At 41.5% G+C, this 8298-nt stretch overlaps 1 long non-coding RNA gene and 1 other non-coding gene across 2 annotated transcripts in view; one reads left to right on the top strand and one right to left on the bottom strand.

The window, feature by feature from the left end:
- LOC121867010 overlaps positions 1–1468 on the bottom strand; it is a 58018-nt gene extending 56550 nt beyond the window's left edge. Inside the window, exon 1 of the long non-coding RNA XR_006089073.1 lies at positions 1385–1468. This is a non-coding gene — a long non-coding RNA (uncharacterized LOC121867010). The remainder of the gene's footprint in view (positions 1–1384) is intronic.
- A 6423-nt stretch (positions 1469–7891) lies between these two features.
- Trnan-guu lies at positions 7892–7965 on the top strand. Its single transcript has one exon. It is a non-coding gene; the product is annotated as a tRNA-Asn (tRNA).
- The last annotated feature ends 333 nt before the right edge of the window (positions 7966–8298 follow it).

Raw genomic sequence — 8298 nt, forward strand, 5'->3', positions numbered from 1 at the left:
GTCAGCCGCCCACCAGTGTGTGTGTGTCACTTCTCAACTCAGAGTAAAAGCTTTGTTTTCTTCTACGCTTCTAAGAGAAAGTCACGTGTGTGCCGCTGCAGTGAAAGTTCGAACGTGAGTCCTGGTATTATGTAGCTAAACTTTAGATCATCTGGCATGGGCGGGGACGTTGGTTCGAGTCGACGGCGTCCGGCGATGGTATAATAGTTGAGGTGGTGGGAGTGAGGAGTTGTGATCACCGCATGGCCAGCAAATATTACCCAGCGAGATTATTTTACGGCGATTGACGTCACAAGGAGAAAACTTGAGCTCGAAATTCCACGGCGGCAGCAAGTCTTCAGACCCCAGCTGGAAACACCAGGCCAGTTTCTCTTCCTGGATAGAGAATAGGAGTGTTTCATTTCCCACTGAATTTAGATATTACATGTCCTTGAAACAACACCATAAGTCTTCCTAACATACAGTAGCTTCACCATTACTGACAACCTATCCACTCATGCAACGACTTATTATTCCTGAAAACGATAATAAGAATCAACTTTTACTTTTAAACTCGAGAGAGAGAGAGGGGGGGGGTGGATGGTAACTCTCGGTCAGTGACGGTGTTAAAAGGGCAGGATCCACGTAATCCTCCAAAACCTACTTTCATGGTGACCTCGGTGGCCGGACTGACTTGTGCGGTATGTTGTTTGGTTGATGTCAGAAAGGTAAGTGGACCGTTTGGATCAGGTTCGTTTTTCTCCCGTCTACATGTTCATCGAGCATTCGGATATCAGATGGATCTCTTCTCTCATCATGATGTAAAGTTCTTCCGTCGCTAGTTCATAAATAGTTTCCTTTGACGATACTCTTATAAGGTATATATTTTTAAGGAGGATTTTAGGTTGTTACAAATACCTGTGCACATTCAGGATAACATCAATTCTATTATTCGAGGCATCAGATACTTGTTAAGGTGTCGAGTTCACATACAAATAAAATTTCTTATCCTTGTCACTTTTTCACTGTTTATATCCTGCTATTTATCTTTTTTTTTTAATTATCGAACAACTTCTCTTATAAAGTACCAATTGATAATGTCTCACCTCCTCCATTCTACGTTGGTTTATATTGGTCCTCCCACATCTGTCAGCTGACCCATAAGAAACCAGGTCTAGTGGCGATGATATCCAAGGAACGTCAATCTTGTCGAGGCATTATTCTTGATCTGAATGTCTGTATGAAAATGTATCTGGGCAAAAACGGTAGCGAATGTCGGTGAATGTGTTTTGATGGTCTACTCCTTTCCGTCTCTCTTTACTCCTAACACTTATCTCACTCCCTTCCGCCTTCATGACTCTCTCTCTCTCTCTCTCTCACATACCACCCGGCGCCACCTCCCTACCTGTGGTCTGGTCGTCTCAAGGCCCCCCCGCGTACTGTTAGGGCCGCGGCTGTGAGCTCCGTTACCCGCTGGGGCCACTCCTTGTGCCAAATGGGGATAGTTCAGGGACCGCTACTAGCCCAACCCTCACCCCCCCCCTTCACCTCCCTCGCCTCACCCTAACACGCCTGCCCACCCCAGTCCACTGTCCATATTCACTCCTGTTACCACTCAATTACACCCAAACATACACAAACAACCACTCATACACAGACCCAATCACGCCCATATACGCTTACACGGTCTCTAATCATGCTCCAGCTCCCCCACACGCCTAAATCCGGATCTGAGTCGAGACTGAGTATATTACAAAGGCATCTTCAGTCCATCTTGCGGGTGTGATTCGCGAGAGAGAGAGAGAGAGAGAGTCTTAATTGCGGAAACTCTTGTATATTAACTTACTAAATCATAACAGAAAGACTTCCAAGGTCTGTGAGGGCAGCTATTCAACAACTCTCGGCACTAATGACTCGACATGACTTCCACTTTATTCCAGGTTACAGAGTGTCGTTCATACCACCGCTTACTTTGGGTCATTGCATGTTGAAATACAATGCAACCTGTTTAAGCTTTCTTAACCCGGTTATTCAAAAGAAATATTTTTATACTGTTATTGATATTGTAATAATAATCATAATGATAATATAAATAATAATAATAATAATAATAATAATAATAATAATAATAATAATAATAATAATAATAATAATAATAATAATAATAATAATAATAATGATAATAATAATAATAATAATAATAATAATAATAATAATAATAATAATGCTAATGTAATGATAATGAAAATGCTAATTATCATTATTATTATTATTATTCCTATTATAATTATATTTTTTCTTTTGATTTTGTAATTTTTATTATTATTATTATTTTAGTAGCCGTTAGCATTATTGTTATTTTTGTTGTCATTGTTTCTATCATGATAATTATAATTAATTTAATATTCACTGAGATTGTTATTATTATTACTAATACTTTTATTACAGGATGACTAATACTGACCAAGCGAAACCAATACTTTTTATACTAAGAGTTACGTGATACTGTAAATGAGGTCAGGTTGTATGTGAAGAATGTCCACCAGTGTTTTTGTTGAAGACAACGATACCCTTAGTGTGTGTTTATACTTCACTTTCACTATTCACTTACACTTATCTCCCAGTCCTGTGACGCACTTCTCTCTCAGGTTAATATGGTGACAGTGTGGCACTATTGATGAGAGTGACACTGTTGATGATGAGTGTGGCACTATTGATGAGAGTGACACTGTTGATGATGAGTGTGGCACTATTGATGAGAGTGACTCTGTTGATAATGAGTGTGGCACTATTGATGAGAGTGACACCGTTGATGATGAGTGTGGCACTATTGATGAGAGTGACACTGTTGATGATGAGTGTGGTACTATTGATGAGAGTGACACTGTTGATGATGAGTGTGGCACTATTGATGAGAGTGACTCTGTTGATGATGAGTGTGGCACTATTGATGAGAGTGACTCTGTTGATGATGAGCGTGGCACTATTGATAAGAGTGACACTGTCGATGATGAGCGTGATGATGAGCGTGGCACTATTGATAAGAGTGACACTGTTGATGATGAGTGTGGCACTATTAATGAGAGTGACTCTGTTGATGATGAGTATGGCACTATTGATGAGAGTGACACTGTTGATGATGAGCGTGGCACTATTGGTGAGAGTGACTCTGTTGATGATGAGTGTGGCACTATTGATGAGAGTGACTCTGTTGATGATGAGTGTGGCACTATTGATGAGAGTGACTCTGTTGATGATGAGTGTGGCTATTGATGAGAGTGACTATGATGAGTGTGGCACTATTGATGAGAGTGACTCTGTTGATGATGAGTGTGGTACTAGTGATGAGAGTGACTCTGTTGATGATGAGTGTGGCACTATTGATGAGAGTGACACTGTTGATGATGAGTGTGGCACTATTGATGAGAGTGACACTGATGATGATGAGTGTGGCACTATTGATGAGAGTGACACTGTTGATGATGAGTGTGGTACTATTGATGAGAGTGACACTGTTGATGATGAGTGTGGCACTATTGATGAGAGTGACACTGTTGATGATGAGTGTGGCGCTATTGATGAGAGTGACACTGTTGATGATGAGTGTGGCACTATTGATGAGAGTGACTCTGTTGATGATGAGTGTGGTACTAGTGATGAGAGTGACTCTGTTGATGATGAGTGTGGTACTAGTGATGAGTGACTCTGTTGATGATGAGTGTGGCACTATTGATGAGAGTGACACTGTTGATGATGAGTGTGGCACTATTGATGAGAGTGACACTGTTGATGATGAGTGTGGCACTATTGATGAGAGTGACACTGTTGATGATGAGTGTGGCACTACTGATGAGAGTGACTCTGTTGATGATGAGTGTGGTACTAGTGATGAGAGTGACTCTGTTGATGATGAGTGTGGCACTATTGATGAGAGTGACTCTGTTGATGATGAGTGTGGCACTATTGATGAGAGTGACTCTGTTGATGATGAGTGTGGCACTATTGATGAGAGTGACTCTGTTGATGATGAGTGTGGCACTATTGATGAGAGTGACTCTTTTGATGATGAGTGTGGCACTATTGATGAGAGTGACACTGTTGATGATGAGTGTGGCACTATTGATGAGAGTGACTCTGTTGATGATGAGTGTGGCACTATTGATGAGAGTGACTCTGTTGATGATGAGTGTGGTACTAGTGATGAGAGTGACTCTGTTGATCAACAAATTGTGGCTATTGATGAGAGTGACTCTGTTGATGATGAGTGTGGCACTATTGATGAGTGAGCTCTGTTGATGATAAGGTGTGGTACTAGTGATGGTGACTCTGTGTTGATGATGAGTGTGGCGCTATTGATGGGAAGTGACACTGTTGATGACAGAGTGTGGCACTATTGGTAAAGTGACACTGTTGATGATGAGTGTGGCACTATTGATGAGAGTGACTCTGTTGATGATGAGTGTGGCACTATTGATGAGAGTGACTCTGTTGATGATGAGTGTGGTACTAGTGATGAGAGTGACTCTGTTGATAGTGAGTGTGGCACTATTGATGAGAGTGACTCTGTTGATTATGAGTGTGGTACTAGTGATGAGAGTGACTCTGTTGATGATGAGTGTGGTACTAGTGATGAGAGTGACTCTGTTGATGATGAGTGTGGTACTAGTGATGAGAGTGACTCTGTTGACGATGAGTGTGGTACTAGTGATGAGAGTGACTCTGTTGATGATGAGTGTGGTACTAGTGATGAGAGTGACTCTGTTGATGATGAGTGTGGTACTAGTGATGAGAGTGACTCTGTTGATGATGAGTGTGGTACTAGTGATGAGGTGACTCTGTTGATGATGAGTGTGGCACTATTGATGAGAGTGACTCTGTTGATGGTATGGTACTAGTAAGGCTCTGGTGATGGTGATGTGCTGGTGATGAGGTGACTCTGTTGATGATGGAAGTGTGGTACTAGTGGTAAAGTGACTCTGTTGATGATGAGTGTGGCACTATTGATGAGGTGACTCTGTTGATTATGGTGGTACTAGTGATGAGAGTGACTCTGTTGATGATGAGTGTGGTACTAGTGATGAGAGTGACTCTGTTGATGATGAGTGTGGTACTAGTGATGAGAGTGACTCTGTTGATGATGAGTGTGGCACTATTGATGAGAGTGACTCTGTTGATGATGAGTGTGGTACTAGTGATGAGAGTGACTCTGTTGATGATGAGTGTGGTACTCGTGATGAGAGTGACTCTGTTGATGATGAGTGTGGTACTAGTGATGAGAGTGACTCTGTTGATGATGAGTGTGGCAGGGTTAGGGTGTGTCAGTTTTGGTAAAGTCAACAATTAAAAAACTACTAGGACTCAAATAATGCCAATTTATATAAGAAACATAGAAATGCCTTTTTTATTGTTTGAAAAGACCATTTACCTACTTATGTTTGCCCACAAATTTGTAATATATAAGCTAAATATGACGATCATTGTATATCAATGTGTCATTGACATGTGTGGTCAACTTTGGTGCACGGTTTCTAAGTTTTACACAGTCACAAATGGTGAAGTTTTGATTGTCAATATATGTATTTCCCTCCTTTTTGACGATTGTGATAACTTCGCAATGTAAATATTGTGAGGTTCACATTGACTGCAGATGCAGGAAGGAACAGTGCAGGAGCTTGCCTTCATCAGAGGTTAGAGATAAAAAGTTGGTAGTGTTGGTCCACACCAGATGGGTCTGGCTGATCGCCTTGAGACCAGGAGACAGGAAGCAGTGCTGTATAGACAGCAGCAGAAAAGGAAAGCCGAAAAGGAGAGGAGGAGGAAGACAGAGGAGTCAGCCAAGAAAAAAGAGTAGTTGAGGAATGGCACTGATGACGATGATAAGGGTGGCACTGATGATGATGATAAGGGTGGCACTGATGATGATGATGATAAGAGTGGCACTGATGATGATGATGATAAGAGTGGCACTGATGATGATGATAAGGGTGGCACTAATGATGATGATGATAAGGGTGGCACTGATGATGATGATAAGGGTGGCACTACTGATGATGATAAGAGTGGCAACGATGATGATGATAAGAGTGGTACTGATGATGATGATAAGGGTGCTTTTTAGTATTGATGATAAAGTGGCGCTTGCAGTAATTATTGATGGTGGCACTGGTAGTGATGATAAAGGGTGGCACTATTGATGATATGATAAAATTGGCACTGATGAAGTGATGATAAAGGGTGGCAACGATGATGATGATAAGAGTGGCACTGATGATGGTACGAAATTGGTACTGATGATGATGATGATAAGAGTGGCACTGATGATGATAGAGTGGTACTGATGATGATGATAAAATTAAGCAACGATGATGATGATAAAATTGGCACTTTGATGATGGAAGAAAAGAGTGGCACTGATGATGATAAGAGTGGTACTGATGATGATGATAAGAGTGGCACTGATGATGAAGAAAAGAGTGGCACTGATGATGATAAGAGTGGTACTGATGATGATGATAAGAGTGGCACTGATGATGAAGAAAAGAGTGGCACTGATGATGATAAGAGTGGCACTGATGATGATGATAAGAGTGGCACTGATGATGATGATAAGAGTGGTAATGATGATGATGATAAGAGTGGCACTGATTATGATAAGAGTGACTGTCATCGCCGCTGGCTTATTCACTGGTGTCAGTGCTGACGTTTTGCTGCCTTACGCGAACAAAACATTAGAGCTCGGCCTCTCACCCCCACGGCCTGTTATATGGCCATGCGGCGGCTGGGGGCAATTTCCTGAAGATGTCATCACCACTGGCGTGAGCGCTGAGAGGTGGCACGTGACTTTCTGTGGCGCAGATAACCTCTCAAAAAGTGATGGTTGAAGGCAGTGTTTACCACGGGGAGTGTCATCGCCACTGGCGTAAGTGCTGGCACCGCCGGGAGTGTTATTGCCGCTGGCGTCAGCGCTTGCGTGTGAGTACTGTGGCGTCTTGCTGCCTTACCCGATCAAAGATCAGGGGTGGCCGATGTTTACGGACAAAAGGTCCTGATTCTGCTAAATGTATGGTTTAAAAGGTGGCGTGGCCGCCTGGACTCTAGGAGACTGCCCCCTCAAGTGATGCTGTGAGGACCAGCCCTCTGCTAAGTGATGACATACCCCTCAATACTGAAATATTGTGGACGAATAATGCCCACTCGTTCCTGCCTTATCTGGAGCAATAAAACAACGCGGAATGAAGTGTAGCTAAGATTAATAGAGTTATGAACTTTGTATCATGTCATTGTGCTCAATAATCAATTATAATTAAGATAAATTGTGTGAGACTAATTAATTATGTATCAGATAGATCACCATGAAATACTAATGACCGACTTGTCTGCAGGTTTTGACCACATCAATAAATATTGAATGCGTCTAAAGACGGGTTTCAATCATTCCCTTAGAGTTGCCCGTCACCTGAACGTACTTAACGAAGGCGTTTACAGTCAAAACAATTACGGGAGGGCATCGAAGGGAATACTTAACTACCAGGAGAAAAAAAAAGGACCACAGGACACGTCACCAACGCCAGGAGTTCAGCGTGGGACAACTTAGATCGTCAGTCAGCCACCCACCCACAGTGGGTGGGACAACGTTGTGAAGTCTAACACAAGCACACCTAACGCTTTTGACACAGAATAACTAAATTCTAAAAAAATGATTAGGCTGAAATAATCTTACTCCATCTCGCGAGCTTTCGTATACTACACAGCAATTTCAGCTCTTTCCATAAAAACTATAAGAAGATCTATTTGTACAGAACAATAGGCCTAAAAAAATTACAAGATGCATATAAACATAATGCAATTTATATTTATTTTATTTTAATCAGAAAGTTTTCATGCATTCATACTTTTCGTTCCCCTTTATCAAGCCTCCGTGGCACAATTGGTTAGCGCGTTCGGCTGTTAACCGAAAGGTTGGTGGTTCGAGCCCACCCGGGGGCGTTTGTTCTTAATATATCATACCGTGAACATTTTAATTAAGATGTTAAATATATTAAGTTTTGAATATTTAAGTTTAAAAATTGCTGAAAGAAGTAGGATAGGAGAGGAGAAAAATGGAATAAGAAAGGAGTAGAATGAATTGGAATAAAAAGTGTACAAAAATAGAGTAAAACACTGCAAGAGGCAGCACATCTACAATAAAAAGGGACTAATAAGAGGATAATATTCATATGTAAATAAGAAGGCACAGCCAAACGCTACTAATATCGATCCTCCAAGTAGACAGCTAAATACTGTATTTACTCAGTAAAATCGTGTCGCGAGTTCGCATTG

This window comes from Homarus americanus, unplaced genomic scaffold, assembly GCF_018991925.1.
Source record: "Homarus americanus isolate GMGI-L3 unplaced genomic scaffold, GMGI_Hamer_2.0 scaffold37960, whole genome shotgun sequence".
In the NCBI taxonomy this organism is placed as follows: Eukaryota; Metazoa; Arthropoda; class Malacostraca; order Decapoda; family Nephropidae; genus Homarus; species Homarus americanus.